Here is a 10157-nt window from a genome sequence, read left to right on the forward strand (position 1 = left end):
TGCAGATGACACAAAGCTGGGTGGCAATGTGAACTGTGAGGAGGATGCTGCGAGGATTCAGGGTGACTTGGACAGGTTCGGTGAGTGGGCAGATGCAGTTTAAAGTGGATAAATGTGAGGTTATCCACTTTGGTGGCAAGAACAGGAAGGCAGATTATTATCTGAATGGTGTCATGTTAGGAAAAAGGGAAGTACAATGAGATCTGGGTGGCCTTGTACATCATTCACTGAAAGTAAGCATGCAGGTACAGCAGGCAGTGAAGAAAGCTAATGGCATGTTGGCCTTCATAACAGGAAGAGTTGAGTATAGAAGCAATGAGCTCCTTCTGCATTTGTACAGGGCCTTGGTGAGACCACACCTGGAGTATTTTGTGCAGTTTTGGTCTCCTAATTTGAGGAAGGATATCCTTGCCATTGAGGGAGTGCAGCATAGGTTCACGAGGTTCATTCCTGGGATGGCTGGACTGTCATATGTTGAAAGAATGGAGCGACTGGGCTTGTATACACTGGAATTTAGAAGGATGAGAGGGGATCTGATTGAAACATTTTAGATTATTAAGGGATTGGATAAGCTAGAGGCAGGAAACATGTTCACGATGTTGGGGGAGTGCAGAACCAGGGGGCACAGTTTAAGAATAAGGGGCAGGCCATTTAGAACGAAGATGAGGAAAAACCTTTTCATCCAGAGAGTTGTGAATCTGTGGAATTCTCTGCCTCAGAAGGCAGTGGAGGCCAATTCTCTGGATGCTTTCGAGAGAGAGAGTTAGATAAAGTTCTTAAAGATAGTGGAGTCAAAGGATATGAGGAGAATGCACATTGTGGATGATCAGCCATGATCACAATGAATGGCGGTTCTGGCTTGTAGGGCCGAATGGTCTACTCCTGCATCTATTGTCTATTGTCTATTTTCAAAGCAGGTGTAAAAAGCACTGAGCTCATCTGATAGAGATGCATCGTTGCCAGAGGTCGCCCCCAATTTGGCTTGTGGCCCATGATGGTATTCAAGCCCTGCCACAGTCAACTGGCATCTACTTGATGCCACCTGCTTGTTTAAATGGAGTTGCTAGCTTGTTATGGAAATTGCTCTTGGCTTTTCTGATAGCACTTCGGGTGTCATATTTGACCTTCTCATACAGTATGGGATCATCCCTCTCAAGATAGTAATATGCCCACAGCTTTTTTCTTATAACATTTATGATCAGTACCAAAAGAGTTTAAGTAATTATAAATATGACTTGCAAACCAATTCCCTTGTTATACCTCCTGACAATGTGGACCACTTTCCCAGGCCCATCACAAACATTGCATCAGCTGTGCAAGGGTGATTAATGGCTCGAGATTCCTGGTCAAGTGTCTGGAACAGCGTCATTCAAGGTGGAAATTATCACATTCAGGCTTCGCTCTGGGGAAACGGGATTCTCAGATGTGTGGCACTGTGGAAAAAAACGGGAACATAATCAAAGATACAGTTCATCATTACTTCCTCTTTGACGAGTCAGATTTTCACTTTCAACCCATTCTTATGTAATGTGTAGGAAGGAACTGCAGATGCTGGTTTAAACTGAAGATAGACACAAAATGCTGGAGTAACAGCGGGCCAATCAGCATCTCTGGAGAGAAGGAATGGGTGACGTTTCGGGTCGAGACCCTTCTAGCAGTCTGAAGAACGGTCACCACCCGAAACGTCACCCATTCTCTTCTCTCTTGTCCCGCTGAGTTACTCCAGCTTTTTGTATCTATCTTCATTCTTATGTAATGTCTGGCAAATTCTAAATTTTTAATTGTAATCTGGTAAAGAATTAAATAAATTACAGATTTGAAGTCTCCAACAATTCAGTCTAGACAAATTGACCCGCCCTACTTTTCCTCATTACACATCCTATCATTTCAGGCTCTGATGCAACAGGAATGTCTTGGGTTAATTGGCTGATTCTGTGTGTGCTTACAGTTGTATCACTCTTGTCAGAGACTAACTTTACTTAATGACTTCAACTGGCAAGTGGCTGTTTCAGCTTCTTCCCATTTCATAGTCTTATTTCTCCGTGACTCTTAACTAATTGTCCCACAGTCCCTGGTTCAATCTAAGCACTTGCAGACCAAGAGTCAAAAGTAATGTTTTTAAATTGGAAAATTAAAGGTGCCTTTAATCAGATTGCTGACTTTCATTCTACGCTCTCCAATCCATATTTTAATTCAGTAAAACTATGTGCTCAGATCTAAATAGGCTCCATTACTACACATTACGGAGCAATAAACTGCGACTTCACATCTCTTACTGTGAGTCAGTAAGGTGGTCCAACAAGACTCCAAGCACAAAGACCCAAGATATGTACTTATCTGGCAGGGAGAGACCGTGATCAAAAAGGCAGTTCTCCCAGGATGAGGTTATCCCATTGCACTTTGTGAGTCCTGATGCCAGCGATGTCCCCAAATGCGAGATACTCAACTGCAACATTTGTGGTAGCGGATACTGTGTTCGTGCTCAGAGGGTGGCATGGTGGCGCAGCGGTAGACTTGCCGCCTTACAGCGCCAAAGACCCGAGTTTGATCCTGAATATGGGTTTTTGTATGTACGGAGTTTGTACGTTCACCCCATGACCTGCGTGAGTTTTCTCCATGATCTCAAGTTTCCTTCCACACTCCAAAGACATACAGGTTTGTAGGTTAATTGGCTTGATATAATTGTAAATTGTCCCAAGTGTGTAGGATAGTGTTATTGTGCAAGGATCGCTGGTCGGCGTGGACTCAGTGGGCTGATGGGCCTGTTTCCGCGCTGTATCTCTAAACTACGTAGTCAATTCAAACATATCTTTAGAAAATGTCTAAATGAAGAATCGAGTTGGAAAATTAATAAGATGGTTACCATTTTTTGCTCACAATGTTTAAGAACAGTTTAATCATATTGCTATGGATATCAAAATGGCTTTCAATTTGCTTTAAAAAGGGATTAAACCCTATTTCCTTAAGCATGACTTGTTTCGGTGATAGTAAAGTGCTCTTTAATAGGATTATAGGCATTGGCTCAGAAATGTATTCCTCTCACATGCGACAAGGTTCTGCACAGTAGGCTGCTTTGAAAGGTTAGATCTCATGGGATCCATGGAGAGATAGCTGAATGAATAGAAAATTGGCTCACGGAAGGAAGCAGAGGGTGATGGTGGAAGATTCTTTTTTCTGACTGGAGGTCTGTGATGAGTGGTGTGCCTCAGAGTTTAGTGCTGGGCCCATTGGGGTTGGTCATCCACAGTATATCAGTGATTTGGATGAGAATGTACATGGCATGATTTACAAGTTTGAGATGACACAAAAGTGGGTAGGTAGTATTCTAGAGAGTGAAGATGGTTGTCAAAAATTGCAGCAGGATTTTGATCAGTTGGGCAGGTGGGCTGAGGAATGGTTGATGGAATTTAATACAGAGAATTGTGAGGTGTTGCATTTTGGGAAGTTTAACATGGGCAGGACCTACACTGAGAATAGAGTTATAGGGAGCATTGTCGAGCAGAATGATCTACAATGTTGAACATAGACTCAAAATGCTGGAGTAAACGGATTTCTCTGGAGATGCTGCCTGACCCGCTGAGTTACTCCAGCATTTTGTGTCTATCTTCAGTATAAACCAGCATCTGTAGTACCTTCCTACATATAGTTCTTTGAAAGTGGCATCACAGGATGGTCAAAAAGACTTTTGGCACATTGGCCTTTATCAATCAAGAGTATTGAGTATAGAAGTTGGAATGTCATGTTGAAGTTACATAAGACGTTGGTGAGGCCACATTTAGAGTAATGTGTTCAGTTTTGGACACCATGTTACTCGGAAAGATGTTGTCATGCTGGACAGGGTGCAGAGAAGCTTTACGTGGGTTTCCAGAACTCAGGGGCCTGAGCTGTAAGTAGAGGTTGAGCAGTCCAGAACTCTATTCCTTGGAGCGCAGGTGGATGAGGGGTGATCTTATAGAGGTGTACTACAAAACTCACTCCAGCAATTCTCGGCAAACCCCTCAAGTCACTTACAACCAGTGATATGAACATTGATTTCTCCAATTTCATGTACCCCAGTGACCCACTCCCCCAAGCATCCTGCTTCCTCCCCCTCTTCTATACACTCATCCCCAGTCCACAAGTCCCACATTTCCCTTTCATCCATCTTTTTTTCTCCTCCCTCCTATATCCCTCCATCCACATACTCCCTCTGGCTTTACATTTCATTCCTTCTCTTCTTTCCTTATCTGACACTTTTTTGTCTCCTCTCCACCTCTAGCCTTCGTCGCTTCCTCCGCCCATTATGCAGCATTTTGAGCAGTCAGTCTTGGACACAAATGGCTACTTTATAAATCACCCTAAAACTACAGTACTCTCACCCATTTTTCAATCAAGAAGCTTCTGTCAATCCATAGAAGGGTACACCTTGCTAAAGAATTCAGCTTGTCTGTACGTTGTGTCACAATGGCTGATTTTCTACCAGCTCCCAAAATTTTAATAATAATAATAATTAATAATAATAATAGATGTACACACAACTGAGTGAATGACACATTATGCAGGTGTAAGAAGCTCAGGATGCGGCAGGGAGAATTCTGTTGTCCTCTCTCACCTTGGATGACTTGTATGTGAGTCACACTTTCCCTACTTTCCTGGCATCAGCATGGGCAATCAAACTTTCGACCCTATGACCAACCTAGTCAGGTCATTAGTGACAATGAATATCTGTTCCAGGCTCATCCTGTTGATAAGGTTAGCATCACCTTCCAAATCGTCTAAAGCTAATTTATACACCAATATTCCCTGGATACCTAAAAGCCATTTGCTCGACCATGAAGAATAAAGGTTGAGAGTTTAGGAAAAAAAACCTGCAGATGCTGGTTTAAATCGAAGGTAGACACAAAATGTCGGAGTAACTTAGCGGCTCAGGCAGCATCTCGGGAGAGAAGGAATGGGTGACATTTCGGGTCGTGATCTTTCTTCACACTGAGAGTTTGTCAGATTGTGGTATTAAAACTTTTGCAAGGATTCTACAGGGTAGATTTTCTCTTACTTCATAGTATTCAGGAACCCTAGGTAAAAAAAATGTTAGACCAAGGAACATTTTGTTTCTCAAAATTTGTGCTAAACACCTCCAAGAATTCTACCTGTCAGTCGTATTCTCCGACACATGTTCAAGTGCAATTAAGTCAATATATTTTTCAGTTCAAGGGATTTATTTTTTGAAATGTAAGACACGTCTAAAATTAAGTCTGACAACTTAATTTTATGTTATCCATATTATTTATTGGATGTTTAATCATGTTTTTGTCTTGACGGGTTTGTGAGGGAAGCCTGCCTACCTGCCACGTTTTCACGGATACAGTGTTCCTCTTCTCGTGGCAGCTGAATCACTCCATGTGGGCAGTGCAGCAGCCACAACTTACTCCCTAGAAGACTTTTCAACTGGACAGTTGCAGGTTCCTATCTTGTACCATCAAAGAATTTTGACTTATGGACCAGCTCTGTCCTTATCCATAACTATTTCAGAGCTAATAGAACCATTGTCGCTGGTCCCAAAGTGCTCAGCCACTCACACCTCCGTCAGCTTCCCTGCCCAAAACCTTCAGAGTAGGTCAAGATTGCCTTCTCCCTTGTAGTGCCTTTACATATTGCCTGAGGAACCTTTCCTGAACACACTTGATAAACTCCAACCCATCTAAACCGGGCGGCATGGTGGCACAGCAGCGAGTTGCTGCCTTACAGCGCCAGAGTAACCTGGTTCGATCCTGACTATGGGTGCTGTCTGAATGGAGTTTGTACATTTTCCCCTTGACCGTGTGTGGATTTTCCAGGTGAGATCCAATTTCCTTCCACACTCCAAAGATATACACGTTTATACGGTAATTGGCCCTGGCGGCAGCCCAGTTGACGGACAATGAGATGTGCGCCTATCGTATCACCGTTTCGGGCCTGCGGTTGGAGGACGTTCCCTGTGGCACTGGAGGTGCAACGCTGCTGTGTGATGTATCCACCGGGCAGCCGCGCCCCGTCGTTCCCGTTGCCTGGTGGTGCAGAGTGTTTGAGGTGCTTCACGGGCTGGCCCACGCTTCCATTCGGGCGACGACAGCCCTCGTGGCTTCCCGTTTCATGTGGCACGGGTTACGTAAACAAGTTGGGCATTGGGCGCGCACCTGCATCCCATGCCAAACTGCCAAAGTACAGCGGCATGTGCGAGCGCCGCTCCAGGAGTTCATCGTCCCTTGCCAGTGGTTTGAACACATCCATGTGGACATCGTGAGGCCGCTGCCGCCTTCACGGGGTTTCACCACCTCCTGACCGTGATTGACCGTTTCACGCGGTGGCCGGAAGCAGTTCCACTGGCAGACATATCTGCCTCTACTTGTGCCCATGCGTTGGCGGCACACAGGATTGCCAGATTTGGAGTGCCGCTCGACATTACATCCGACGGTGGGCCGCAATTCACCTCCGAACTGTGGTTGGCCATGGCTCACCTACTTGGAGTTGACCTGCACCGCACCACAGCGTACCATCCGCAGGCAAATGGCCTGGTGGAGTGCTTCCACCGCCAGCTCAAGGCTGCCCTGAAGGCCCGGACTGGGTCGACGTGTTGCCGTGGGTTTTACTGGGCGTCCACACTGCGCCCAAAGAGGACTTGGCCACCTCCTCGGCTGAATTGGTGTACGGGGCCCCGCTGACAGTGCCTGGTGAGTTCGTTCCATCAGCCCAGGGTCAGGCAGAACAGCCCTCGGCCGTCCTGCAACGCCTTCGGGAGATGGTGGGCAGCTTGCACCGGTGCCGACGTCTCGACACGGTTCGGTTCGGCCGCACGTCCCTTCCGCTCTGCAGGACTGTCCATTTGTTTTCCTGCGCCGGGATTCTCACCGGACGCCCCTTCAGCGTCCATATGAAGGGCCATTCAGGGTGCTCGCGTGTGGCTCTGCCACTTTCATTTTGGACATGGTGGGTCGTCCTGAGACGGTCTTTATTGCGCGGCTGAAGCCGGCGCACGTGGACATTCACCAGCCGGTCCTAGTGGCACGGCCTCGCCCTCGGGGTCGTCCTGCATCCCGGCCCTTACCCCCAGCGTCCCCGCGGCCTTCTTCGCCTAGCAGTGTGGTTCCTGTGACCGCCATGGTGCACACACGGGCTGGTCGTCTCATACGTCCCCCTGTCTGTTGTGTACCTCCAGTTCTTGGGGGGCGGGGGTCCTGTGGTGGTACCCAGGGATTAGGCCGCTCCCTGGATCATCCCCCTCGGCACGGGTTGGACAGGGCTGGGGAAGGGACTAGTGCTACGGGGTTTGCCTGAAGGGGCTAGAGAGATAACTCGTGCTTGAGACTGAAGAGAGTGTGGATGTTCTGTTGCTGGATTAAATTACTGTTAATACTTCTGGCGTCTTGCCTGATTCCTACCGCGTCCAGTCCCGCTACAGTACATTTGAAAGCTGTAATAAATAAATTCTTCTCATTCTTACAATTTTTATTTGCTCTTTACATATACCAGGATAGAAAAAATATTTTTATCACCTGTTATCTCATAAATGCAGAGTTATTCCATTAGAATGATATGAAATGTTTTAACCTTGGGAGAAAATACTTTTTAAATGTCAGCAATTTAGCTGAGTTCAGACCCACTCAGATTAGATAATGAGCAGTTCTACTTTAAATCTGACTGGAGTACTTCTGATGGGTCTTTTAGAATATTTCATAGGCAGTGTGAATACATAGTGCTTACCTTTTGCTAGTTTTTAATTTTACTTCCAGTGTGCTGCTCCTTCCTTTTCTATTTCTTCCTATTCCATCTTAATTCATTCTTATCTTTCATTTAAATGCATTGAGGTATCAAAGCTCAGTCAGCGCTGAAGGACAACTTACTGACAACTTAATCTGGTGGAGTTCCTGATTTACAATCTTTGGCCCCCCTACTCTCTTGCAATCCAATTTAGACCATAAACTCAAAAGATTTTAAATGAATTGCGATAATAGTAATAAGGCAGCGTGGGGGTGCAGCTGGTAGTGCTGCTGCCTCACGGAGATATAGAAGCCCCCTGTTTGATCCTGACATCGGGTGCAATCCCTGTGGAGTTTGCACATTGTCCCTGTAAGCGTGTGTGTATCTGTCAGGTGCTCCAGTTTCCTGCCACATCCCAAAGACGTGCAAGCATGTAGGTTAATTGGCCTCTGTAAAGTTGTCCCTCCTGTGCATGGTATCCCATCAGCAGCAAGAGTATTCAGAATTACAATCAAGCCTTCTACAGTGTACAGATATAGGATATAGGGAATAATGTTTGGTGTAAGATAAAGTCTAGTAAAGTCCAGGAAGGAACTGCAGATGTTGGTTTACAAGGTAGACACAAAATGCTGGAGTAACTCAGCGGGACAGGCAGCATCTCTGGAGAGAGGAATGGGTGACGTTTCGGGTCGAGATCCTTCTTCAGGTCTGAAACGTCACCCATTCCTTCTTTCCAGAGATGCTGCCTGTCCTGCTGAGTTACTCCAGCACAGGGGTTCCCAACCTTTTTCGTCCCGTTTACCCCTTTGCAACTTTTCGAAAGTAAATTTACCCCCACCCTGTTTTGTTCAGTAATTTGAGTTTACACTTCTGCCATTATAAAGCAACCGACAAAGGGGAAATTTTAAAGTACTGTTTTTAACATTATTATTTTAAGTTCAAATAACAATAATAAAGCACATAGTGTAGCGACCATAGAGAATGGTCCAGGTCGTCGAACCCTCGGATTGGCCAGCGAGGTCACGTGGGAACGCGACCGTGGGGATTGGTCCAGGGAGCGACATCGCTGATTGGCCAGCGATGTCAGGTGCGCGTTTGGCGCCCGATTTAGTTAGTTCGGCGAAGTCTTCCAAGAAGACAGTAAGTTTGTGATGGTTGTCCTTTACCTTGTTGTTTAACTCTGTATTCGAATATTGCGGCTGCAATAAACTTCTTCTACAACCAGCAAGTTTCGGACTCGCCATATTGGTGACCCCGACGTGATCTGGACGATCACCGACTAAACAGGAACCCGACGCCTCGTTGATGATGACCGCGCCGGGCACATCGGAGTCAAGCGCGGCAAGCGTTCATCTTCCGTTGTTTTGGACGCACGCACCGCAAGCTTGGTTTATCCACACCGAAGCTCAATTTCATATAAAGAAGGTGTCGGACGAATCCACGATGTACTACTACCTCGTCAGCGCCCTATCGCCGGACACAACCAAGCGCGTGATGCGGTTCATCGTGGATCAACCTGCGGAAAACAAGTACGAGGCCATGAAGAAAGTATTACTGCGAATCTTCGGGTTTAATAAGCATGGTGGTGCGGCAAGACTTCTGCACCTACCGGATCTTGGAGACCAACTGCCTTCCGTCCTCATGTCCGAAATGATGATGCTAGCCGGTGAGCATACGGACTGCCCTATGTTCGAACAGGCATTCCGCGAGAAACTTCCCGAGGATGTCCGACTGCTGCTCACGGATTGTTCTTTTAAGGACCCCGAAGCATATGCAGCCAAAGCGGACGCGCTCATAGCAGCAAAAAACAAGGCAAGTGGTTCGATCAACAAAGTCTCGACATCAGTGACCACGCCACAGCGACGGCAAGATGGCGCCACATCTCCCGCCAATTCTCCGAAAGCCCGCCAAAAAGATCCGCACAAGCGCGGCTGGTGCTATTATCACCTACGATGGGGTAACGAATCCCGCAACTGCCGTTTGCCTTGTACCTTCGCGGGAAATGCCTCGGCCGATCGTACATAGGGGCAGTTACGATTGGCCAGAACCGGCGCCTCTATGTCTATGATCGATTCACGGACACAGAATTTTTGGTAGACACGGGAGCCATCGTCAGCATAGTGCCGCCGACCGACCTCGAAACCAGATCGGGTAAGACAGGTCCCACCCTCATCGCGGTTAATGGCAGCCCAATTCGCACTTTCGGTACACGGAAGATGTCCCTTGTGTTAGGCCTCCGCACGTACGAATGGCCGTTCATCATAGCCGACGTCAAACAAGCGATCCTGGGCGCAGATTTTCTCTGGGCTTTTTCACTGGTTCCTGATGTCCGCGGTAATGACCTCCGACCCTCCGCCGAAGATGAGCACGTCGCTCCGACAATCGCCTCCTCGCCCAGCCCTACTGTCCAGGCCGTCGTCGCGGCCCCCGACTCGTATGCTGCG

At 47.0% G+C, this 10157-nt stretch overlaps 1 non-coding gene across 1 annotated transcript; it reads left to right on the forward strand.

The window, feature by feature from the left end:
- The first annotated feature begins 2329 nt into the window (after positions 1-2329).
- Positions 2330-2486, forward strand: LOC144592511 (U1 spliceosomal RNA). Its single transcript, XR_013547138.1, has one exon. It is a non-coding gene; the product is annotated as a U1 spliceosomal RNA (small nuclear RNA).
- Positions 2487-10157: the final 7671 nt, after the last annotated feature.

This window comes from Rhinoraja longicauda, chromosome 3 (assembly GCF_053455715.1).
Source record: "Rhinoraja longicauda isolate Sanriku21f chromosome 3, sRhiLon1.1, whole genome shotgun sequence".
Lineage (NCBI taxonomy): Eukaryota > Metazoa > Chordata > Chondrichthyes > Rajiformes > Arhynchobatidae > Rhinoraja > Rhinoraja longicauda.